The 27,516-nt window shown below is 43.7% G+C and overlaps 1 long non-coding RNA gene across 5 annotated transcripts in view; it reads right to left on the reverse strand.

Annotated features, from left to right (window-relative positions):
- LOC126213546 (uncharacterized) overlaps nucleotides 1-27,516 on the reverse strand; it is a 422,558-nt gene that overhangs the window by 220,083 nt on the left and 174,959 nt on the right. For 3 of the 5 annotated variants that reach the window (XR_007541243.1, XR_007541239.1, XR_007541234.1), the window contains exon 6: nucleotides 26,615-26,946. The exons of the other annotated variants lie outside the window; for them this stretch is intronic. This is a non-coding gene — a long non-coding RNA (uncharacterized LOC126213546). Of the gene's footprint in view, nucleotides 1-26,614; nucleotides 26,947-27,516 lie in introns of those variants that run through there. 5 annotated transcript variants of the gene reach the window in all.

Here is a 27,516-nt window from a genome sequence, read left to right on the forward strand (position 1 = left end):
TGTGGTTACTCCCAAAGACATCAGAATGCCACCCAAATCTATTCACGTTATTTCACAAAAGAGGGAAAGAGGTTCAGCTCCAATCCTAGCAAGCGGTCCATATAAACATCAGCAGACTGAAGAATCTGAAAGTAGCACAACAAAAAGAAAATGAAATGAATAAGCATGGTGGAAGGATGCAATCCCCACATCCAGCCAGACAGGAGTTTCAGGAGTCAAAGTGTATTGTGGGCTATGTGTTGGATATTAAGGAAAATGGCTCTGAGCACTATGGGACTCAACTGCTGTGGTCATAAGTCCCCTAGAACTTAGAACTACTTAAACCTAACTAACCTAAGGACATCACACACATCCATGCCAGAGACAGGATTCGAACCTGCGACCGGGATATTAAGGAGATAGGGGGTCAAGGTGAAGTGGCTGTCAAGGAGGAGGCCAAGGTATTTTAGGGTAGGAGTGAGGTGGATAGGACGACGATAAATGGTTAGATAGAAATCGTGGAGACGGAAAGTTTGGGTGGTGTGGACTATGGTGATTGCCTGGGTCTTGGAGGAGTTGATACGAAGGAACCAAATTAACTGGACAAGGTGGCTTTGGAGGGTACATTGGGACCGTTGATGGGGTAGGAGAAAGGGCCAGGAAGGCGGTGTCATCAGTAAATTGGAGGAGATGAACAGGCAGAGGAGGATTGGGCATATCAGCAGTGTACAGGCGATAGAGGAGAGGGGAAAGGACAGAGACTTGGGGCAACACAGTGGAGGGATAGAAAGTACAGGAGTTGGAATTGTGGATAGTGATATAGGAGGGACGATAGGAGAGAAGGGAAACAACGAAATGGACGAAATTGATAGGGAGAGCAGAGGTCTGGAGTTTGAAGAGGTGCCTGGGATGGCGCAAACATCAGCGACATCTGTTGACAGAAGAAGAAGAGAACACAATCAGCCTCGGCGAAGGCCGTGCACACACGTACTTCCTTCTTCTTATCTGGTTACACAGTGACCGCTCTTCCACCACAGGTGGCAACACTCTAAATACTAGTTGTACCACAAAAATTGAATTGCGTAATTGAAATATATAAATATTTTGTATAATAAATAAACGGCTAATAATAATAATAATAATAATAATAATAATAAGAAGCAGTGCTGCCACGGCGCTACTGTTACTGAATTAAAAGTCTGACAGACAACTTGTACTATTAAAATCAAAGACTTGAAAGGTGATCCCATGAAATATCTTAGATGAAAGCTGTCAGGAAAGCTGTATACACAGGCCTTAAGGAGGTAACAAAGTTAACTGATTTCAAGCGAGGCGATCAAATGCAGGTAGTTGTAAATAATCAAATCACGCGATTTCGTGGAAAAGGAATTTCAAAGTCAATGCTTCACGGCTATTTGCACAGACTGAAAGAATATTAACAACTAATGAAAATGTAGACATAAAAAATACAACTTTTTACTTTGAGGTCTACAAAATACCAGAGAAAACGGAGGAAATCTTAAGAAAATAGTGAATATTGCTAATGATATCTTTAGCAAGCGAAGCATAAACAGTATAACCTACACTGACAGCCTGTGCGATCCACGAGCAATAATCACAGCACTTACCTACCAAACTAGAAACATACAGGGCAAGGAATTGCCGGGTAATCAAGTTCTCTGCATTAGGAAAGGGGGAGCTCTGCAGGAAGTTTTAGCGAAGAAGTTGTGCGAGAAAATTGGGAAAAATTATGAAAAAGCGTTCACACTTGCCGATATCAACGATGCAGCACAATTTTTGATTGTTCAGATCAAGGTCGTTTCAGCTGCTGCATTTAACAAGGTAATTCATTCTTCAGGTCTGGAAAGAGAGAAAACGATTTACATGTACTTAAATAACGACCACTATGATGCGATCAAGAACTTGAAGTGTTTTAGTGGTAGAGTATACTACAGCAAGAAGTGCGATGTTCCTTTCGATCACAAAGACAAATACTCTCGCAAAAAAGATAAACGAAATGTGCGTAATTTGTGATTAAGACCAAAGCATGATAATACAGAACGTAAGTGATCAAGAATTTATTGTAAAAAGTGCAACAGATTTTGTTTTGATAGGAAATGCATGAACAACCACAAACCAGTTTGTGAAACAGTTTATAAGTGCAAAAAGTGAAAAAAGATACGCAGTAGAAGCATAAGTGGACACAACTGTGGTTTGTTTGAATGTCGAAATTGTGAAGAAAATGTAAAGATAAGCGAGAGGCACTAAACGATTTAAAAAAATGCACTTACACAGAAATGTACAACTTTTTCGATTTCGAATCAGAAAAAGATACGGGAGTACATACGCCAAACTCTGTCACTGTGGACGGTTACGAAGAAAACAGATACGAGTATAGAGATAACAATGAATTTTGTAAATGGTTGATATCATACAGTAACAGGGAGTATGTGTATATAGCACACAATGGAAAGGCTTATGATGCGTACTTCATTTTGCATTGTTGTGACAGTAACGGAATTAAGATCAAAGCCATTTACCAATGGACGAAGCTTATGGAGCTGAAAATACCTAAACTAAACCACAGAGTAGTTGACAGCGTAAATTTTATCCAATGTGGCCGACCAAGTACTATGGTGTTGACACTAAGAAACCCGAAGCTAGAGAAGCGTTCTTAGAATAGCACGCTTAGAAGGTGCAGCAAAACTACGCGTTTGACTTCCAGAACGAATTAGCTCAATATTGCCACTTTGATGTCGACGTAGTCCGTCTGGGTGTATTGAATTTGGGCGATATTTCCTGGAAATAGCAAATATTGATCGATTTCAGTGCATAACATTCGCTAGTTTATGTATGGCTACTTACAGGACAAAATTGCTTGAGAATAACACGGCTACTGTAGCCAAAGATCAAAGGAAGGAAATGTTCAGCAGAGTCAATTGCGTGGTTAAACTCGTTCCCTAATGTGCAACATGCATTGAACGGCGGGTAAGTTACAATATGTGGTGCAGAAGTTGACGGTTACGACGCAACATGAAAAACGTGTATCAGTGCTTTTGGCACAGTTGCCCTAAATGTTATTCTGCAGATACTATCAACAATGTGAACAATGAATCAATGGATGATCTCTTTCCAATGACGGCGGAGCGAACACAGGCGTTGAGAAATGCGGGTTATAACTTTGTCGAGCTGTGGAGTTGTAAGTGGAAAAATTCGAAGGGGTACAAAGAGAACGTAAATAAAGCAATCAATGTCGTAGAGCCACTGAATCCGAGAGACGCGTTTTTCGGTGGAAGAACAAATGCTGCTAAATTGAAGGTTTCAGGCAAGAAGCTGCGATACATAGACATCTGCAGTTTAGTGTACAGTGGTGTTTTACGAAGATTATCCTGTTGGTCATCCTGTACAGATACTGAGACCAGAAAAATACGACGAAAAATGGTTTGGTTTTGTTAAATGCAAAGAGCTTGCGCGTCGAGGCTTGTATGATCCTGTGCTTCCAGTTATACAGGAAAAGCTTTTATTCGCTCTATGTGCGAAATGTGTAAAAAAAAAGCAATAGTGACGATGAGCGAGCATTTTAGGAACTCGGACAACGATAGAGCCCAACAAGGCTATCGGAAAAGGCTACAAAATACAGGAAATTTATGAGGTGCGGTATTTTGATCGAGTAAGTAATGAGTTGTTCAGAGACCACATTAAAACACTGATAAAGATCAAATTGGAAACTAGTCCTTGGGAAGATGATTACGAGTCAAAAGAAGATGAGTTATCAAGGAAAAGCAAGACATCGAGTCCGACATTAACAATATTGAAGCGAACGCCGGCAAGTGAGCTGTTGCCAAAATATGCCTCAATTCTCTTTGGGGGAATTCGGTCAGAGGCTGAACTTATAGACGACGTTAAACGGTGGTACGAACTCTTGCTCGACGACAAAATAGACATAACTATTGTGATACCAATCAACGAGGAAATAATTAAGATGACATATCGCTACGATGATTTCTATGTCGAAGATAGCACAAGCACTTCCAGACCGCCAAATCTAGAGTCAGTTTGTATGACATGTTCGATAGATTAGGCGATAAACTTTTATGTTATGACGCAGACTCTATTGATTACGTTGACGATGGCACAAACACAGTGCAAACAGGTTGCATGCTTTGCGAATGGTCAAATGAATTTGGAAAGACGATTTTGGCATTGAATGGATAAGCACTGGGCCAAAAAGCTATGTTTATCAAATATGTAAAGGCTAACACACTACCAAAATTAATGGCTTGACTCTGAACTACAGAAATTCTGTAAAACTCACCATGAATACAATGATTGAATTAATACAGACGTCTGAAGATTAGGTTTTCATAAGCAAAAACATGATTACGAGAGATAAGAAAACCAAAAATTTGGTGAATAAATTTATACCAAAAGAGTTTAAATTTAACTGTGTTATACGTATGCTCCTAGAGGAAAAAGGTGGAACAATTGATGTCCTTCCCTCGAGTTACTGAAGAAAAACTTTTGTATATATAAATGGAAACAGTGATTACAGAATACATCGATGATCCTGCTCGTTGGTATGAGCTCATACTCGATGACAATATAGAAATAATTGTACGACGTTCATCAACGAGCAAATAATAAAGGTGACATATAAACACCACTAAGGATAATTTTATAGGTCAAGGCCTACAAAATTTCAAACTTTTGACTGCCAAAAATTCATTACAAAAAACAGCGAGCGCGAAACGTGACTGCTAAAAAGTCGCCAGAATTTTGCGAAGAAGTGACCGGTGACCGCCAAAAAGTTATCCGCAATCTTTTGCCCAAAAAGATGCAGATTCAAAGAGGCGACCACTTTTGCGCAAAAATGTTTTAAAATTTAATGTGGAAAATTTTTCACTTTGTTTTCACTCATTTTGTCCCATTCCGTCAGTTTTTCAAGTGAAAAAGATTAGAAATTTTATTTTTACTTGGTTTTCACTTGGGAAGTGTCCTATACTGACGCCTATACTACTACTTTTGGTGCTAAGCAATGAAGCTTTTCTCCTTTTTTTTCACCACCAATCTCCAGTGGCCGACACTGTGACACAGTTTCGTAATAAAACTATTTTTCCCTAACCATATGCGGCGAAACACCGATACTAACAACGTCCGCCATTCTGTCAAACTCTCCGTCTAACAAAATTTGGCGGAAACACTCCAACGCGATCTTGGTTAATGTAGTACAGTTTCACAGATTGTTTTTTTTTTCCGTAACGGGTTCTTAAAAGTTAACACACTACACACAATCAATGTGGCTGCAGATACTATGTGACTGGATTTCAGGTAGTGATGAACTGCAGACGGCAACAACAGATGGGGTTAAAATGATCGCCACGTTTTCCCGACAGCGTTTCGAGCTGACATCTGTCGGCGGCGCCGAGCAACAGGGCACAACCCAACAGCTGTGTACTGGATCTCGCAATAAGAAGTTCAGCAGGAAAATGCTGAAAATAAGAAAGATGTTCTTATCGATATCAATTACTTATTTCCAGTTGCTTCAGGAAATTGGAATAAATGTCCATATCTATCGTCAACTTGTAAAGAATGCACTTTACACCCAGCAACGTTCATGCTAATGTGTGTTTTATATGTGGCAAATTGCAGAGGGTAGGCCACATTCGAGGGTTGGATTCCCTCTCGTCTTCATCGAAGAGTTTCACTGCCTGGGCTACTCTCAGGGTGCAACATCGACATTGAAGATTCCCGCCGTTTCCTTGCCGTGTCGTCTGCTCGCCGTCAGTACTGCTCGCCGTCCTGTCCTCACCGCCGCCGCCGCCGCCGCCTGGTCGCCGCCGCCGCCGCCGTTTGGTCGTCGCCTGCCGGTCCTCGCCGCCGTCGTCGCCTGGTCGCCGCCTGCCGGTGCTCGCCGTCGTCGCCTGCCGCCTGCCGGTGCTCGCCGCCGCCGCCGCCTGCCGGTCGCCGCCGTCGCCGTCTGGACGCCGCCGCCGCCTTTCTCGCGCGCCGCCACCATGTCCCAACCCAACACCACCACCACTATCATTTTCACCTCTCCCTCCGCTGCTCCAACCACCATCACATGGAGCTCCTCCTCCACCCCACTTCCCGTCCTTCCTTCTCTCCCTGTCCACCCCACCCCAGCGCCACTTTCGGCTGTAACCACCCCCACCTCCTCCTCCCCTATCACTGTCGCCCCATCGACAACTACTGACTTTCCGCCGCTCCCCGCACCGCCTCCGACAGGCTCCAAGCCAGCACGGATCTCTGCTCGCCGTTCCACAGTCTCAGTGACACCCACGCCCCCTCCGTCTGCGTCATCCACTGCTCAGGGTGGTCCTGCCCCCCGCCATCTCCCCCTGCAACCCGTACCCCTGCCCCCTCTCCACCCGGTCGTGCCCACGAAACCTTCAAAGCGCCCAAATGTTGACCCTTCCCCCGAAGTCTCCTCCAAAAAACTCCCCAACCCCCGTGACCCACCTACCCCCATGGACGCGGCTCCGACCCCCGCCCCCGCCACGCCTGCTACCCACACCTTTGTCCTCTCCAATCCTGACCCTCAATTCCTTGATGCCCGCTCCCTCACCCTCGCCATCCGGAAATACTACCCCAATGCTCCCATCTCCCAACTGATTCCTCGCAAGGACTCGGTCCTCATAAAATCCCCCAGTGCTTCCCTCCACACCGATCTCCTCTCCCGCATCCCCCGTATCCAATTTGGCCAACGTGCAACCCTCACCCCCTACCACACCCCGTCCTCTCCCCGTCAGCCTCAACCTCCCCGACGTCCGCCAACCTTCACCGCTGTGATCACGAAGCTTAGCCCCGTGATCACGGAGGCTGAGGTGTTGGCGGAACTCAACTCCTGGCCCGACATTGAAATCCGCTCGGCCCGTCGCATCTTCAATGATGCCGGGCCGACTTTTCTCATGCGGATATTCACCGAATCCTCCTCCTCCATTGACCGCCTCCTCACCGAGGGAGCCCTCATCTACAATCAGCGCCATAAGGTGGACCCCTCCCGTTCCCCAGTCCAATCCTACCGCTGCCAACGCTGTCTCACCTACAACGACCACCTAACCTCTGCCTGCAAGAACCCCCCTACTTGTCCCCACTGCAAAGCTTCCCACTTCCTCAAGCATTGCCCCAACCTCACCTCTCCCCCCTCCTGCAACACTTGCAACGACCCACATCCTACCTACTCCTCAAAGTGTAAAGCGAAACCTCCACCAGTAACCCCTGAGCTCACCCTGCCTGTCCGTCCTGTTGATGACCCCATCCACCCCAACAACTCGCTCCGCCCTCCCCCTACTGCTGAGGACATCATCTGCTTCACCACCATTGTGCTCCAAAACATCCACCCCTTCCAGCGCTCCCACACTCTTTCCCAAATCGCCCTCGCTGCCCGTTCCATCTTCCATCTTACCACCTATGCCACATACTCCCACAACCAGGCCCACCTCACCTTCACCCCCCTCACCACCCTTGTCTAACTCTCCACTCCCATGGTACAACAACCGTACCGTATCCTGTACCACAACATTCGCTCCCTGCCCACCCACAAACTCCTCTTCCTCCACACCCTACGTCAGCACCGCGTGGATGCCTTCGTCCTAAATGAAACTTTCCTTCAACCCCGTGTCTCCGTCTCCACGGCTCCTTACACCCTACACCGCACCGATAACCCGTACCCTCTCGCGCGTGGCGGAGTTGCTATTGGCCACCTCAAGCACCTCCCTGTCCGGCCCCAGCCTCTCCTTAACAATCCTGCCGAGCATCTCACCCTCAGCCTCTTCTTCCCCACCCTTACCATCACCTGTGCCACCATTTATGTCCGCCCTCACACCCCCATCCCGTACGATTTCCTGGCCCACATTGACCGCACCTTCTCCACCTACGTGATTGCCGCCGACCTCAATATCCACAGCCGTGATCCTGCCGACCTCCGGCGGTGGCATCAGTTTCTCACCACTCTCCAGGGCGACCTGGTTCCCCTGCCTCAGCACACCCGGCCCGAATCCAACACCACTCCTGATGTGGTCCTTGCCTCTCCAAACCTCCTTGGGCGCATCACCGTGGATGTCCTTGACCTCATTGGCAGTGACCATGCTCCTGTCCTCCTCACTATCTCTAACGGTCGCCATCCCCGCCATGCTCCTCACCCTGCCGTCCCTCCTAAACTTGTCCATGATTACTCCCGTGCCAACTGGGATGCCTACCGGGATTCCATTCACACCCAGGTTGACGGCCACGACCTTCCCCTCCAGTCTCCTGATGACATCTCTCGCACTGCTGCCTTCCTGCACCAGACCTTGTCTGACGCCGTCGCCACCCATATCCCCACCAAAGCCATCCACCCTCACCGCCCCGCCCTGCCTCCTCAGGCCGTCCTTCTCCTTCGAGAGTCCCGCCGCCTCTACCGCTCTTTTCTCCACACTCGTGACCGGGATACACTTACTCGCCACCGGCAATTACAGCGACACATCCGCAACCTGCTTGTTGCGAAGAAACGCCGAGCCTGGCGCCAGACATGTACACAACTCAACACCACGCTCCCCATCAACTCTTCCAAGTATTGGTCTGCTTTCCACCGCCTTACTGGGAACCGCCCCACCCCCCAGTACCCTCTCCTCCTTAATGACCGTCCCTTTCCTGACAACCTCAGTAAGGCCAACCACTTTGCCTCCCACCTCTCTGATGTTTTTTCCATCCCAGATGATCCCCACTTTGATTATTCCCTCTTCCCTGATGTCATGGACCGTACGAATACCTCTGTTCCTCCCCTTGCTCCTAGCTTCCAGTACTTGGGCCACACCCCGCCATCTGCACTTAACACTCCCATCACTGCACAGGACATCAGCCTCACACTCCGCACTAAACGCAACACTGCTCCCGGCCACGACTGCGTTACCTACCGCCACCTCAAACACTGCCCTCCCTCCTTGCCACCCTCTACAATGTCATCCTTGCCACTGGCTTCTATCCCGACCTGTGGAAAACCTCCCGTATCCTGATGTTCTCCAAACCCAATAAGCCTCCATCTAATGCCTCTTCCTATCGTCCTATCTGTCTCACATCGGTGTTCAGCAAGCTCTTGGAATCCATCCTTTCCCGGCGCATCCATCTCCACCACCAAAACCACCTCCTCCCAAACACCCAATGTGGCTTTCGACCTTCCTTCTCTGCTGATGACCAACTCCTCCGCCTCACTCATCTCCTCTCCCTCCAGCTTAACTCCCGTCGCTCCGCCATTTTTGTCTCACTTGACCTCGAAAAGGCCTACGACCGTGTCTGGCATCCCGGTCTCCTGTTTAAACTCCAAACCTACACCCTTCCTATCAACTACATCCGTCTGGTGGCCTCCTTCCTCTCCCACTGCCCCTCCTATGTTACCATCCATCATGCCAATTCCCACACCTTCTACCCCTCTGCCGGTGTGCCCCAGGGCTCTGTCCTCTCCCCTCTCCTCTACCTCCTGTACACGGCCGATATGCCCCAACCCCCCCCTCCAGTACACCTCTTGCAATATGCTGATGACACCGCATTCCTCGCCCTCGCTCCTACCCTCCAACAGTCCCAACGCCTTCTCCAGAATCACCTTGACCTTTTTGCTGCATGGTGTAACCAATGGCTCCTGAAACTCAATCCTTCCAAGACCCAGGCAATCATCGTAGGTCGTACCACTCGCTCCTTCCGGCTCCTGGATTTCTCCCTTACCGTCTGCGCACGTCCTGTCCGCCTCACCCCCACACTCACCTACCTTGGCCTCACCATTGACCGTCACCTCACCTGGATACCTCATCTCCGCTCCATCCAATCCAAAGCCCACAACCGCCTCCGACTCCTCAAACTCCTCTCTGGCCGGACATGGGGGTTGCACCCCTCTACCATCCTCCACACCTACAAATCCTTAATCCGTCCCATCCTCTGTTATGCCAGTCCTGCCTGGATATCTGCCCCCCCCCAAATTCTATCAGTCCCTCCAGATCCTTGAGCGTCATGCACTCCGCCTCGCCTTCCGTATCCGCCTCCCGTCCCCCACGCGGATCCTCTATGATCTCATTCCTTTCCCCCATCTGCTCCTATTCCTCGAACATATCCGCATCCTCTACACCTTCCGCCGTCTTGAACCCCCTCACCCCCTGGTTGCTCCTCTCCTCTCCCATCCCCGCCCCCTGCCACGTCTTCACCGTTGTGTCCCCCCTACCCTCCATCTCTACACCCTCCATCTCCTTTCCCAAGGTGGCTTCCGTCAACTCCCCCTCCCGGATGATGCCCTCTCTCCCTCCATTTATCCTTCCTATCAACTCTGATCCTCACCCCCCTCCTTTCCTCCGACCTTTCCCTGGGCTCCCTCTTCCTCCCCCCTTCCATCCTGTTTTTTCTCCCCGCCCAACCTCCCCGTGTCCCTTCTCCTCCCCCACCCCCCGAGTCCTTTTGCATTCCCCTCCTCTGCCTTCCCCACTCCCTGGCACGTCTGCTCAGCACCCCCACCCCTCTTATGGGTTTTCTCCATTGGCTTCTTTCCCCCCTCCCACCCTTCACTTTTCCTCTCCTTCCCCCCCTCTTTTTTTTTTTCTCCATCATCTGTCCAGTTTCTCCCCCCCCCCCCCCACCTGCTCTCGGCTGTGGTATGTCATATTTGTGCCAACTTTTTAGTGCCGTGTTTAAGTGAGTGTTCAGTGTTGTGCGTCTTTCCACAGTGTTGCGAACAGAAATCATGCTATCGCTGGGTGTGCATTTTATATCTTGCGAACAGAAACCAGACTGTCGCCGTGTTTTTTTTTTCACTGTCTGTCTGTTATTTTTCTGCTTCTTGTGTATTATCTTAGCATCATAAACCATGTGTTTTATGTTTTAAGTTCTAGAATTTTCTGCCATTTTACATTTAAGTCACTGATTTTATCGCCAACTGTTATTTTTTATTATCTTCATCTTCTTACCACAAATTCTGTAGGCTGAAGAGCGGCGTAGTAAGCTGCTGCCAGCCCGCCCCCTTCGGGGGGAATTGAAATTCAATAAATAAAAAATAAAAAAAAAGTGGATAGGATACATCTCTTGTTTATACATTATTAGAATCTTTAATTTTTGAAAGGTTTGGACTGTGTTTTTCTGAACCTATCGATGCAAGGCGACAAGCCCGTCTGAAGTTCGAGTAAGAAGTGCGTCATAATTCTTCGAATAGTTAGGAACCTCCTCGTCTGATGTGCGGTACGTTTTAAAAGTCAACATCCTAGTTGTACTGCTCACATACCCTCTATTTCGGACAGGTCGGAAGTTTAGTGTTGGAAGCCCCCTTACTTTATAGGTCAGCAGCCCCAAATCATTTTCAATCTCTTGTTTATTTTCTTTCGCCACTCATCATATTTGTTGTTATAAATAAAATAAGGAAACTCATTCGTAGCTGCTTATGAACTTCGTCAATTCGTTGTTGTACGTTGTTTAGTCATGTTCTAATTGAAATTTCTGGTATACTTTGGAACTTACTATCGTACACTCTCACCTTGATGGTGCAAGTTTTTTAAAACTAGATGCAGACGACATAGTATCGCCAAATGTTGGAGGCCTGTGCATGCTTAATATTTATTGATAATACTAGCTTGTCAAACCTTCAATATATTAAAGTGACCTCACATCATCAATAATACTGACAAAAATCGTCAGTTGACACCCTGGTCTTAAAGCCTAAGCTGTCGAACACCGAAAAGAATGTGTGTTCAAAATGGTTCAAATGGCTCTGAGCACTATGGGACTCAACTGCTGAGGTCATTAGTCCCCTAGAACTTAGAACTAGTTAAACCTAACTAACCTAAGGACATCACAAACATCCATGCCCGAGGCAGGATTCGAACCTGCGACCGTAGCGGTCTTGCGGTTCCAGACTGCAGCGCCATTTAACCGCACGGCCACTTCGGCCGGCAGAATGTGTGTGTGTGTGTGTGTGTGTGTGTGTGTGTGTGTGTGTGTGTGTTGCAGTTATATTAGCTACAGCTTGTAAGCAGTGGATGACAGATAAAAAAGACGAAATGGTTGAAAAGAAGACCGACTGGCCACATGTTAACTTACTGACAATCAGAACCATGGACCCAGAAGTTTTTTTTCTAGTGAGTCCTGCAAGTTACTATGTTGAGACGAGATAAATCAGAGAAGCAAGATACGTTAATGTGAGAGTCAGTCGCAGTCGACGAGAAATTAGGAGTAACAAAGAGATTTCTGGCGACATTTAGGTAATTTGTATGCTCAAAGTCTACTTCTGTAATGTCAACAAACATAATTACTAAACTTTTAGGGAAACTTGTGAAGCAATTACACCTGCCTAGCAAGGGTACGCCCAGGCAACTGACGTAAAACATCGTTTTACGTTTTTTTTATATAATTTGGTGAAACATCCGACGAAAACAGTGTCCACTTTACACTTTCTTCTCACTACATCTGCGCAGCGTCCTTCCCCCACTGCTGAAACACGGCAGTGATTACGTGTCCACACTCTTGTCTGCCTCCGTGTTTTCTCTGACAAGCTGCCCAGTGCTACAACCTGCACTACAGTGGCAGCAGAGTCTGCTTCCAGAGGCTACTACGTGGAGACGTGGCATGCTCGGTACGCAGCTAGAAGTAATTGCTTATCTCCACTATAAGAGAACTTCTTTAAAGCTCAATAACTCATACACTATAACCCACTGTGAAATTTGGTCCTACTTTAATCTCCAACTATTTCAAACTAAACTGTATTATATTTTCAGTATCAGTGCATTCTGCTTAAGGTTAATATCAATACTTTTGTCTACCATTTTACTCAAAACTTCGCAACAGTCCCGACAATTTACTGTAACCCACACACAAAAAAACCGCTAACACACGTCAGCTCAGCGTTCTATGGAGCAGCTTCTCACGGCATCTGTCAACAGTTCCTGGCTGAAGTACACTGTCTGGCTCCATGTGTAGAACAATACACGAAGTTTGACACAGAAAGCGAGTTTGCACTGTGTCCAACAAATCAAACACAAACAATTATTCAGGTCTTTTACACAATTTGCAATGAAAGGTTTCTCAAAATTTTAATTGAGAAAACGGAATCCATGTCAAACAGAGAGAGAGAGAGATCTTGGGACGGGAGGGGAGAAAGAAAAAGGCTAGTAAGTTCTAACATACAACAGAACTGATCAGAAAGATATCCAACAGCCATCTGCACTAACAATATGTGTACAAGAAGAGCATCTCTAGAAATACAAAACAGGAACATTTTACTCTGTGTGGGGGGACTGGATAAACTAGAGGCACTGGGAAGACTAATCACCTGGGAAACAATTGGTATAACACAAAGCAAACTGGTTGGAGAATGAGTAGCTGTGAAGGTTATTTACATGCTGCACGTTAAACGTCTGTGGTCATAGCAATGTGAAGTGCACTGCAACAGGACATCTTAAAAATTTCTGACACAGAACTAAGAAATAAACTGGTAAAAACCAAAGATTCAGAAACAAGGGATAGAAACTCTTTGATGACTATGATTCTGCCCGCTTTGCACTTAGTAATCTCTCTCACACTGTCGAATTGCAGATAAGAAATAGTAGCACACTTCATATACTTTAATTCAGTCCTGTCCTACACTCTTGTGGGTTGTTGCAGCTAAGAACAAAAAAGTATTCCACAGACATGTGCAGCAAATATGTTGTGAAAAGTTGATATTGTAAGTAAGACAGGAGCTTCATCAGAGGAATTCTTGCATTTGTGCACCAATCGAAATACTCGTAATGGTATTTGTAGTAAGTAATAAGAATGAGTTTGGTACAAAATGTCACTTTCACTGCCAAAAACAAAAATACTTTCCATACAGACTATAGCTCCTGCTCTACAGTTCAGAAAGGGGCTTTCTATTAAGGAGCAAAAATCTAACAGACTGCCAACAGTCAAAAGGTAAGATATTAATTATTAATGCTTTCGAAGTAAAACATTTTCAAATCAAAATCCCTCATTAGCCACAATACAATAAATTTCCTTCAGACAGAAAAGTTTCTATCCACAAATCAACATAGATTTTGAAAGCAATGCTCATGTGAAACTCAACTTGCTCTTTTCTCACACAATATCGTGTGAATGATAGATTAAAAGAAACACGCAGATTTCATGCTGCTAGATCTATGGGAAGCACCTGACAATGTGCCCCACAGCAGACTGTTAACTGAAGGTCCAAACATTGAATAGGTTCCACAACACACACATCTACGTCTACATGATTACCCTGCTATTCACAATAAAGTGCCTGGCAGAGGGTTCAATGAACCACCTTCAGGCTGTCTCTCTACCGTTCCACTCACGAACGGCGCGCAGGAGAAACGAGCACTTAAATCTTTCTGTGCGATCCCTGATTTGTTTTATCGTGATGACATTTCTCCCTATGTAGGTGGGTGCCAACAGAATGTTTTTGTAATCGGAGGAGAAAACTGGTGATTGAAATTTCACGAGAAGATCCCGTCGCAACGAAAAACGCCTTTGTTTTAATGATTGCCACTCCAACCCACGTATCATGTCTGTGATATTATCCCCCCTATTTCGTGATTATACAAACTGTCCTTTTTTACTTTTTCGATGTCACCCACCTGATGCGGATCCCACGCCGCACAGCAATACTCCAGAATACAGCGGACAAGCGTGGTGTAAGCAGTCTCTGTTGCACCTTCTAAGTGTTCTGTCAATGAATCGCAGTCTTTGGTTTGCTCTATTCACAACATTATCTACGTGATCCTTCCAATTTAGGGTATTTGTAATTGTAATCCCTAAATATTTAGTTGAAGTTACAGCCTTCAAATTTGTGTGACCTATCGCGTAATCGAAATTTAGCGGATTTCTCTTAATACTCGTGTGAATAACATCATACTTTTCTTTGTTCAGAGTCAATTGCCACTTTTCGCACCATACAGACATCTTATATAAGTCGCTCTGCAATTCGTTTTGGTCATGTGATGACTTTACAAGACGGTAAATGACAGCATCATCTGCAAACAATCTGAGACGGCTACTCAGATTGTCTCCTATGTCGTTAATATAGAGCAGGAACAACAGTGGGCCTATAGCACTTCCTTGCGGAACGCTGGATATTACTTCTGTTTTACTCAATGACTTTCCGTCTATTACTACGAACTGTGATTTTCCTGACAGGGAATCACGAATCGAGTCACACAACTGAGGCGATATTCCGTAGGCACGTAGTTTGGTTAGAAGACGCTTGTGAGGAACGGTGTCGAAAGCCTTCTGGAAATCTAAAAATATGGAATCAATTTGACATCCGCTGTCGATAGCACTCATTGCTTCATGAGTATACAGAGCTAGTTGTGTTACGCAATAACGATATTTTCTGAATCCGTGCTGACTGTGTCGATAAACCGTTTTCTTCGAGGTACTTCATAATGTTCGACTGCAGTATATTTTCCACAACCCTACTGCTAATCGACGTTAGTGCTATGGGCCTGTAATTCAGTGGATTACTCTTACTTCCCTTTTTGGGTATTGGTGTGACTTGAGCAATTTCCTCATATTTAGGTACGGATCTTTCTGTGAGCAAGCGGTTGTATATAATTGCTAAATATGAAGCTATTTTATCAGCATACTCTGAGAGGAACCTGACTGGTATACAATCTGGACTCGAAGTCTTGCCTTTATTACGTGATTTAAGCTGCTTTGCGACACCTAGGATATTAACTTCTATGTTTCTTATCTTGGCAGTTGTTCTTGATTGGAATTCAGAAATATTTACTTCATCTTCTTTGGTGAAGGAGTTTCGGAAAACCTTCTTTAATAACGCTGCTTAAGTGGCACTGTCATCGGTGACTTCATCGTTGTTATCGCGCAGTGAAAGCATTGATTGCGTCTTGCCACTGGTGTGCTTTATGTGTGACCAGAATCTTTTCGCGTTTTCTGCCAGATTTCGAGCCAAGGTTTCGTTGGGGAAATTATTAAAGGCATCTCGCATTGAAGTACGCGCTATATTTCGAACTTCTTCAAAACTTTGCCAGTCTTGGGGATTTTGCGTTCTTTTATATTTAGCATGCTTTTTTCGCTGCTTCTGCAACAGCGATCTGACCCGTTTTGTGTACCACGGGGGATCAGTACTATAACTTATTAATTTATGTGGTATATATCTCTCATAGCATGAACACTTTGATAGAACCCAGTACGTAGTCCTGGAAAATGAATATTCATCCGAAACAAGGACGTCATCAGGTGTGCCACAAGGCGTATGATAGGACAGCTTGTTTTTACATACATCAATGGTTTGACGGCTGGAGTGAGCAGCAATATATGATTGCTTGCTGATGTGGCTGTAGTATACGAGAGGGACGTTTGGTGACTGTAGGAGCGTCAATCAAATACAAACCGGAATTTGCTTTTAAATGTTTATTTAGGTTACAGAAAAAACCATGCACATGAACTGCTTTTTTCATACAGTATCCTGAATGGGAGACACATTTTCCCCTGTGGATAGGCCGCAGTTTCTCGATCCTTTGTTTGTAAGATACGTGGGACTGTCACAGCAGCCAGTTGCACATGAACAGTTCAGCGTATCGTGATCGAGGCAAATTGCAAGAGATAAATTCGGACTGTAGGGAGGATGTTCCATTGTGTCCAGAACAATTCCTAAATTTTATGTGCTCTGTGATGAGAAAACAAGGCACCCACCTTGCAGACATTTTGCGAAATGTGAGGTTGTCAGTAACGATTGCATGAGCACTACTGCAGGGTATGCCCATCTCGGGAGCAATTTCGGCAGCCATTGTATGTCAGTCACCTTCAATAAACTGCCTAACCGTGAGAATAAGCTCCTCTATTAGACAGGACCTCAGGCAACGTCGATGAATTGCATTCTCAACTGTTTCTCAACATCGTAAAAATTGTTTGTGCCAGCATACAGTCGAGTGTTTCACAGGATGTTAACCCCAGACTGTGTCACAAATCTTTTGAAAATTTCAGACGGATTTATTCCTCTGTTGTGAGAAACGTGATTATAATCTGGTGCACGACAGATAATGGTAGCACTCACTCTGACATCGAGAGTCTGGCTAAAGAAATGGTACGACAGTGTTCTGGCTGTGAAAAACAATCACTGGAAATTAAAACAACAATGAACAGAGATCACACCACTCTTCATCTACAAACAGGCACTGAAAATTTCACGTTTATATTTGATTCACTCTTTTAGAAGGGTAGATGAGTTGGACGGAATATCTATTTGGTGTGATGAATGGCAGCTTGCTCTAAATGTGGGAAAATGCAAATTAATGTAGAGCTGTAGAAAAACAGACTTGGTTTCAAGCACAGTATTAGCGGTGTGTTGCGTTTCGGTTGAATATCTAGGCACCACGTGGCAAGAAGACTTGAAATGGAATGAGAACATAAGGTCGGTTGTGGGGAAGGCCAATGGTTGACTTCAATTTATTGGGGGAGAATTCTGGGAAAGTGTAGTTCATCTATAAAACAGATTGTGCTGCTTGAGTGATTGGGATACCGGGAGGTGAGGTTACCGGATTTGTTACCAGTAGCTTTAATCAAATAATCTTCATGGACTTAAATGGGAATACCTAGATGGAAGATGAAGTTCTTTCACAAAACACTATTGACAAATTTTTGAGAATCGACATTTGTAACAGGCAGCAGAATATTCTATGGCCACCTACTAACATTTCACATTAGGATTGCTGTCTGGAGATAATAGAAATCAAGACTTGCATGGAAGCATATGGGTGCCTCTACCCCTAGGTCCATTTGTGATTTGAACAGGAGAGGAAATGGGGAAATGATAAGCTGCAATACCAGGCACCCTGCACCCTGCACCATGAACCACACGGTGCTTGCTAATTAGGAATGTAGATGCAGAAAATTACATCATGTATCAAACTCACATCACATATTGATAGGTTCAACTGATCCCATGTCACAATAACAAAGGTGACTGCACTGGTTTCAGACAATACTCTTTTCTGGAGGTAATGTACTCAAGTGTTGCCACTCACCTGTTTAGTAAACGACTTATAACCACAGTTTGGATTTCAAAAAGTCCATCCTCCTGAAGCAACTATGGATACCTAGACACAAGAAAGTAACCATTAAACATTGGCAACATCCTGCGATTTGTTGAAGACTTTCGATTGTGCAAATCGTAATACCGTATTAAGGCTACTTCACATGACAGCAGTAGGTTGAGAAACTCATTTCATGACACATTTTGCCAGACTGATTTCTTACCAGGTGTAGAAGTATGAAATCAGAATTTGGTTACAACTATTACATGTCTGTTTGAAACTGATAAACAATATTTTATTCAAAATAATCTCCATTGCTATTTGTACATTTCTCCCACCTCTCTGGCAGGCTGTGAATTCGTATTCACAGAAACAGTTCTTTTGAAGTGAACCCGTCAGCGAGCCATTTTCATACGAGTTGAAGTATTGTTCAACGAGAGCGTGTCCCCGTGATGCAAATAGTTGATAATCGGATGAGTGAAGTCTGGAGGATAAGCCACATGCCCCAATATTTTCCAACTGAATGCCTTGATCGTTTCCTGACCCATTTTGCTGTGTGTGATGGGGTGTTATCATGGAGCAATATGACTGTGTTGCACTTTTCCATATTCCAGTCGTTTTTCACATGATGCTCAATTTAAATCTATAATTTTCTGCTGGTAGTGATCAGCATTAATGTTTTCACCAGGTTTTAGCAGCTCATAATAGATGACATCTTTCTGATCTCACCAAACACGCATGATCTCACCAAACCCAGACCACTGTCCAAAGCAATTTGGTCTTGCAGTGGATGCCGATTGTTTGCCTGGATTCAACCACGGTTTACGAGTGTCGTCATCCAATGTTGATTGAAATTAAGCTTAAAGAGAAGCTCAGGCAGGCAGGTACTAGAGATGTTAAATACCACAAAATTCTCATAACAATACAGTGAAAAATATGTTAGTATGTCACAAGATTCGCATAAAAGCACAGTGAAAAATAATATTAGTATATTGCATCAGGATACCAGAAAATTAAAAAACAAAGCAGCCTTCCATTTATTTAATTACCTCAAAACTGTGCTCCTCAACTATCAAAAACATGCACTTCCCTGACTTACTTTCGGCAGCAAAATATGAACCCTTATATGTAAGAGATGGGATGCAGGGGCATATATTGACACAGTTATCTTTCTATCTTTTTCAAGTAATGACAGCACATGGGAACAGACTATAGTGCTCCCTTGCAGCACTGGCAGGAACCAACCAGCGCACTGTCCTAACACTAGATCTCAAGCACGTAACACACAAGGCAGCAGCCGTGATATTTAAAGACAATACTGAGTGGTGCACATAAAACCAGCCCCTGCACTGAAAGGAATATGAATGAAGAAAATCAACATACATCATCGCTTTCTTACATTTTTATTGTACAGTTTCATTATTAACTGTGTAATTCACAGTTTAAGTAACAGATTTACTTTTATTATTTTAATAAGCATATTTTAGAAAGGAGTTTGAAGTCTGTGTTCAATATGTTCTTCACCAACATCCAAGCAAATTTGTGCACATCGAAGCGTGTTAAGGAAAACACTTTTCAGTACTCTTTCAGGAATGTTCGAAATTTCTTCACGTATGTTGTTTTTTAATGTGTCAAGTGTCTGGGATAGTTGCGGTACTCTCTAGCCTTTAGAAATCCCCGGAGCTAACAGTCATGGTGACAAGTCAGGAGAGCGGCGTGGCCACAAGATACGAGCTAAGGACAAATCTGAGGTATGAGAAGTTGCCCCATCTTGTTGGAAATATGCACAACATTTTTCAGTTGGAGTTAACAGAGCCGAAAATTCATTGTAGAGTTGCGTGTTGACAGTTTCATTGAACAACAATGGCCCGATAATTCTGTTACCAGATACAGCACATCATACACCAATTTTTAAATCGTGTAATGGCTTTTGCAGTATGCCACGGGGATTCTCTGTAGCCCAGTGTCATGTGAATTAACATAACCCGACAGATGAAACCCAGCTTCACCCCTCGTAAATAGGTGGAACAGATCAAGATTTTCCCCCAGCGACATTTTCGGGCAACAATTACAATAATGTGTATGCTTACCATTGTCTGCTTCTTTTATTTGCTGAACAACACTCACACGGTAAGGTCTCATTTTTAAGCCACGAAGGATGCGTTGACACGACTTGCCAGAGATTCCTCATTGCTGTTATAATCGTCATGTTGACTTGTAAGGACTTCTTTCAATGTGTGCCACCACATTTGCCATAACTCCAGGTGTACGTACAGTCTGTGCCTTAATTCTCTTTGAGTTAACAACAATGCCTGTCGAACGCCACTTTCTCACTAGATCCTGAATCGTTGATTTTGCAGTAATTTTACTTTCGGGAAATTTTTCATGAAAAGTGTTACGAACAATTTTAATGGATTCAGACCGCACATGTTCTTCAACAAAGAACACACGTTCTTCAATGGAGAAAGGCATGACAATGAAGTACACGGTTTATAATGACTACTTTCCGTATGAACTACTTACACGCTACTGCTGTTGGAAGGTGGCAAAGAAACTGACAAGCTAGTAATGCTACTCACGCATGTTCACATTCTGGTTCAGGCCTGTTTTATGTGCGCCAATCTGTATCGTAAAAGATTTCATCAATATATCTCCCTCTTCTTTGTAAGCTATTGTTAGGGCAAGAGATCAATTACAATTATTGACTGACTGAGCTTAAACCACATAACATTTATATAAGGTAACATTTGTAAGGGAAAAAACCATGGAATATTTGAAAATAACTGGTTTTGTAAAGAATAATTGAGTTGTAAATGTTAAGCAGCAATTTCATTACAGAGGCTGCATTTGCAATTAAATATTTTTGTTCTTACTTGGGGTACAAATTTTTTATTTTTAAAATCAATGTCATTGAATCAGCTGTTGATTAATTAACTTATCTACAAGTGACAGCCATACACTTATAGTTTCAATTGACAGAGATAGATGAGAGGGGCTGTATTAAAATTTATCTCATCAAAACTTATTTTTGCCAACATGACGAAAGCCTGGTCAGCCAAAGTATTCCATTTGATGTGTATAGGTAATCCTACAAACAGAACTGAGTTGGCAGAACATTGCCTCAAAGCAGATGTATGCTCCGACTTGTTTTTTTATTCACCCTCTCTTACCACCACAATCTTCTAATGACTGACCAAGGAGCTGTGAAAGGCTTTGGTGTGTACTGCACACATTAGATGCTTTATTTGCATGGTTGTCTGTATACAGTCCGCAGCTCGTGGTCGTGCGGTAGCATTCTCGCTTCCCACGCCCGGGTTCCCAGGTTCGATTCCCGGCGGGGTCAGGGATTTTCTCTGCCTCGTGATGACTGGGTGTTGTGTGCTGTCCTTAGGTTAGTTAGGTTTAAGTAGTTCTAAGTTCTAGGGGACACATTAATGAAGTGGTTGCCATGGCAACAAATGGCAATAGTTTTATTTCTCTCAATCACTTTAGCAAATCTGACATGACTGTGGGGCCACAAGGTATCCTGTTAAATCATTATTCTAGTCAGTATGTGGGTTTTCAAATTATCTTACAGATTTGCAACAAACTTTATACATAATTTAAAACCTTTATGAAACTTTTTTCTCACTCTCATTCTTAACATCACATATTGAAGAGTTAACTCATTTCCAAAAGTTTTTCAAACTGCCCAGTAAAGGATAAAAATGGCTAATTCCTGCTCACAAAAGACGAACGAGCTGCACAATGGGTTGACTTTTTTGGAGAAACCTTAAAACAGACCAAGCCACTCAATGCGTACAACTTTGAAAATGGCCCAAAAATGCACGACATAATGGTCAAAGCACGTGATACCACAGAAGCAGACATGTGCAGCAATCCAGACACTTAAAAACAATAAAGCAGATTACCTGCATGAAATCTCTGCCAGAATTCTAAAATATGGAGACCTGAACTTAATTCAGCACCTTACTAAACTGTGCAACATACGCTATGATTATTATTATAAACTTTTAAAAATCTCTGAAACAAGGAATTTAATATGAGACACATGGGTCACATATGTCAGTTAATACCCCAATAATGGGTGACAAGTATTGGACGTGAGACGCCACCACATGACGTACCATTCTGCACGTGATCATCCTGACAAGTTAAGCACTCATGTTGATATGGCTCAGAGCTATGTGTACAAATTGATGCAGGGAGCTCAGGGTTCGAGTCTTGTGTCTGAAAGCAGTAATTCTTTTATTGCATGACATAGTTGTGTGTTCACACTGAGATTTATTTGTCAGACTTGCAGTCTCTGCTGGTTTATTGCAAAATACAGGACAACAACCCTACTATATTGGGTCACAAGTAAACTAATACAAGTTGCTGAATCAGGTTGTTAACAGTAAATGACCAGTTTTTCTTACTAAATAGTGTCTTTAAACACAACAACAAGGGACAGAAGTAAGGGAAACAAAATGAGAACAGCTTTTACTCGGTTACAGTGAGGACAATAATTTTGTAAGCTCTGTGTTGACAACAGTTTACATTTGCAAAAGAATTTCGAAATTTGCACTGTTTGCTTGACAGAGCGTTGCATTACTCAACCATCCCTTCACACCCAAGCCCAACTGTTGCAAATGTGATACACATCAAAGGTTCAACATTTCTCATCTACTTTTCATTATTTCCCAACATTTGCGACCCCATGTGTATTAAACTAAATCACTGACCTGAGTGTCACCTAAGCTGCTTCGGGGTTTTTTTCAAAAAAAAAAAAAAAAAAGTTGTGTTTTGGCAAACAAAGCAAGTTCTAGAAGTCTGCAGGTGTGGCATCATTGTTCAGCTACCGAAAAAAGGAAATCTAACCACAAATACAAGTTGGAGGGGTGTCACACTGCTTTCAATGCTAGCAAAATAGAATAGTTCATCGACTTCAACTGGCCACTGCACATAAACTCCATCAGTTTTAAAAAAGCATTTCACGGTGCACTCCAAGAGTAAGTATGGAATACTGTAAACCTACACGAAATTCCTGAGTATCTTATTAATGTTTTCAGAAACCAGTACCAGTTCTCACAAGTATCGGTATTCCACAGGCATTTACTGGGTATACGCTGCTTTATTTGCAATTCGGTCCGACTGCGACCGACGGCACGTGCAGGCCCGGCAAAACGGGAGGATAAAGACAGAAAGAGCACGTGTTTTGACAGGAATTTCTCACACGCTTTTGTTCGGGGATTAGTGTGACATCCGGTCTGTCAGTCGTAGGGCCCAAGCAGACACCTGCGCGTGGCACGGCTGCCTCTCAGTCTCTCGCCGGTGCACCCCAATTCTGGGCAGACTGCACAGAGGATGGCATGACGGACGGTGGGCGCTTCATGACCGAACGGTTTTAACAGCATAATTACATGTAATGGGTGTTTCATTACTGTATTCCTCGTGTAATCAGAATAAAAAAGTGATGAATTTAATTACTTCTTTACAAGACCTGCATTTTCCCAAACAGTAAGGAATGCTGAGTAAGAGAGAGCCAACCCCTGCAAACTGAATTTTTTATAATACCCTCTGCTATGTAAACGAATTTCCTGTCACAAGATCCTTCCTCTCCAGTACAGAGCCGCCAAATTCCAGGTAAGGAAGAGCTGAGGATTTAGCAGAGATAGGGGGGGGGGGGGGAGGATTAATAAGGGATCAATTTAATTAAGCAGTCAATCCAATTGATGAGTGTGTGAGGGAGCTATTCCACTAATTAAGGCCTGAAGATGTGATGTACTTACATCACTGATGGGGAGGGGGGGGGGGATTGGAGGTTTCCAGGGGGTTGGGGGGGGGGGGGAGGGATGGGGGAACAATAGGTTAAGGACCTGTCAATGAAAAGAAAGGATCATCCCTAGGGGGTCATAACCATCAAAAGAGAACTATAGGTTTGCCTCGAGTGCATACTTGCCCTATATGTAGTCAACCTGCTCTAACAAATTGTCTTCGCACTTTCTTTGCCCTAGGGGCAAAAATTATGTTTCAGAGCAATTTGCTTGTGTAGGTTGCCTACATCAGGTTCAAGTACGCATTCAGGGGGAAAGCTATTGTTCTCTTTTGATTCACTCACTGAGGATAATCCTTCCCTTTGATTGGCAGGTCTTTAACCTATTGTGTCACCCCCTTCCCCATACCAACCCTCAGGAATCCTCCAACACTCCCCCACTCCCTCACTGATACAGGTACACTTTCAGGCACGAGTTAAATGAATAGCGCCCCCTCGCACTCTAATCAATTTGAGTGACTACTTAATTAAATTCTTCAACTCCTTGACTCCCCCCCCCTTTCCCTACCAGAAATTGGCGGCTCTGTGGTGGAGAGGAAGGAACAGAAGATAGGAACACCCATTTCTTTCATATTCCGACAGGCACCAAACAAGCATGCATTCTATGATATTGCAGTCTTTCTCGGCGTGTTCCACTGATGAATTCTTCTCGGGTTATCACCCGAGTCGTCGCGTCATCTTGTCACGACGTTTCAATGAGTTTCGTACCAATCACCTTCTGGCAAAGATGACGGATATAAAACTCATTGAAACACTGCGACAAGACGACACCACAACTCAGCTGTTAACCCGAGAAGAATTCATCACAAGCATTCATTCTGTCACCATTCCTTTCTATATAAGTCATAATTTCTTAATGAACAAAACTATGAAAAAATCCAACACGGGCATACGTCTGAACGAGCAAACTAGTCTTGAGCCAGTATTACAAGACACACCTAACATATACAAATCTGCACCAGCACCCCAAGCAACGAGTGTGGCACTTCGACCGATTGTGTGATACACCTACTGTGTATGTCTACCCTAGTGCCCCAAGAGAACATACTCTGAACTACAGTCTTATTTATGTTGCCGAGTATGCAAATTTATCATTTCTTAGAACTGATACTACTCATTAAATCTTCTGAGTGATCTAGGTTCGTATTTATTAAGCAGCACTAAAATGAAATGATGTCATGGTTATACAGAATTTTACACTAAACCATTCTGTTGGCGGTGCAAGAAAATTGTTATTATTAACTGTGTTTACTTTCGCTTTTGTTTCACAGTGTTTTAGACTTGGACGATGGTATTAGTTAAGCTGCATTTGCAGTGACAGTAGCTTCTTCAGTAGTTAAGACTGAACGGTGATGTAATGCCAGGGGCAGGGTTTGGGTTCTGCCTTGGCTGCAAAGAAGGGCTGAAGGCAGGGAGGGTCATGGACTCCCTGTTAAGTAAAGAGTTTAGGCTCGAAGATCCTCTGGAATTCAGGAATTTAGCCAGGATGGATGTGTCCTGTCTTGACAAACTATTGTCCATGCTACACGGTGGGATTTGTGTGTGTGACACTGTGCTGAGGGAAGCTATTTCACCTAGTCGGATGTAAGAATCGGACCATTTAACATGTGTTTCATGATTTGACCATAATATATTACTGACAACCTCCATTATGCCCTACTATCTTTCAGGTTGATTGTCACACTTCGATTCCTGGCAACTAGGGAATCATTTAGAGCCTAGCTTTCAGTCATAGAATTTCACAGCCAAGCATTTCAAACAATTATTGTGCAAGTGTGTGCTGAAATTTGCATCAGACTGAAAGATAAATACTTGAAGGTAAACTAGTGTTATTTTTCGAGTGGGGAGTACCTTTAGGTGGCGCTAAGTAGTTAATTTTGTTTAAATAGTTAACAGGCCGCAACAACACAAGCATAAGGGAATCAAATTTCAAAAAAATTTTAAAACTTGTGGCAGTTTCCAAGCTGTATTGGTAAGCCACAAAATTGAGCTATGTACCATTGAAAACCTGGCATTCCCGAAGTGAATATAAATGTATAAAAAAGAAATTGTATCTTAAATATTCTTCACCAGTAGGACTTTTCAGCAGTTTACTGCAATTGGCAATATAAATTTGTCTATTATTAAATATTTGTACAAATTCTCTCCTCAGGTGCAATGGACAGGAAGCATGTTGAGCCTATCCCTCTACGATCTGCTGGCTTGACATATTACAACTAAAAAACATTTCACAGCCTTGTTTTGCAGGTTGTTTTAGATTCTAGGTATAGATAGGTTCACCCTTGGCATTGGTTGCAATGGCAGGGTAATTGATGGGGGGGATCTATGCCAACAGCCAGATCAGTTCCTGCAGTCTCTAGAAAGTCTCTAGCAACTGAAGCCACTCAGTGCGGCTTCTGTTGCCAGAGACTGCAGAGAGAGAGAGAGTGTGTGTGTGTGTGTGTGTGTGTGTGTGTGTGTGTGTGTGTGTGTGAGCGCGCGCGCACGCAACATACTATATGGTGAGTGGCAACTTTCATTTCATAATATTGTTACATTCCATCCTAGATTTTCCATTGTTTGTTTGCTGCACAATTATTCAATTGATGATGCAGATAGCACTTACTGGCAAGTACTGATGTCGAAGACACAGATCTGTAAACCGTAGGGAATGGGTCTTGGCGGTGTGACAAATCTCTCGCACGCTTACTGCAACAGGACGGAAACAGGACATCGTCACATGCCACAGAAGTGAGTGAGAATCCTGTGAATATTTCAATCCTGTAGGGTATGTACCCTGGCAGTGGGAAGCTATAAAGAAGCACAATTTTTAATTTTCAATCTTTTTTTTAAAAATTGACAATCAGTAACTTTCTGAATTGCACCCATGATGGCATTCGTGATAAGGCACTTTGTCTCTGCCTTCAATTTTCTATTTTTAGTTGTAATCACCTCAGCTGCAACATATTGGCTCAACTTGCCATCCTCATTGCTGTTTGTTTGCCCCGCAGCATTGACAATGTGCTGCTTACCAGGACATCTTTGGCCTGCTTCTTGGAATTGGCATAGTGCCCCACTTTGGATAATTCTGGTGAGCACTGAGAGGTAGATGGAGAACTGTTCTCAACTGCACACCCCACTGTAAATGTCTCTTGAGTACTAGGAAAAAAAAGGAATTTATTAAATATTGCACTGTAAACATGTTATAACATTACAATTAAAATTCATTGTGCCAAATACAATAGACTGTATAAAATTAATGGTGTAAATAACATGGATGTTGCAACCACTGGCTTGCTGCAACAAATTTATATAATAATATGGAGAGGTCAGTGTTGAATCTCTTTCTTATTTTCTATAAAGAAAAACATTGAAGAAGTCTGTGATATTATAAATCAACATTATGGTGAGGCAGTGGGCAAAGTAACAAAGCAAAACTCTACTGACACAATCATTGGAAGTAGTCCTCGTGAGAAAATTCTCTCTTTCTCTCAACAAATGAATCTGAACTAGTAAAAATACATCGATTAAAAAACAAAAATACTTACAGATGAGATGTTATACCTACTAGACTGCAATGGGTGGTAAAGCCTCTAACTTTTTTTAATAAATTTAGCCACAGTTGTAAGATTATTCCTGACATGTTTAAGAAAGAGTAAGGTGATCCCCATTTCCAAAGTGCAGCAAGAAAGATCCAGGAAATTACCAAACAGCAACTATTACACCTGT

This window comes from Schistocerca nitens, chromosome 11 (genome assembly GCF_023898315.1).
Source record: "Schistocerca nitens isolate TAMUIC-IGC-003100 chromosome 11, iqSchNite1.1, whole genome shotgun sequence".
In the NCBI taxonomy this organism is placed as follows: Eukaryota; Metazoa; Arthropoda; class Insecta; order Orthoptera; family Acrididae; genus Schistocerca; species Schistocerca nitens.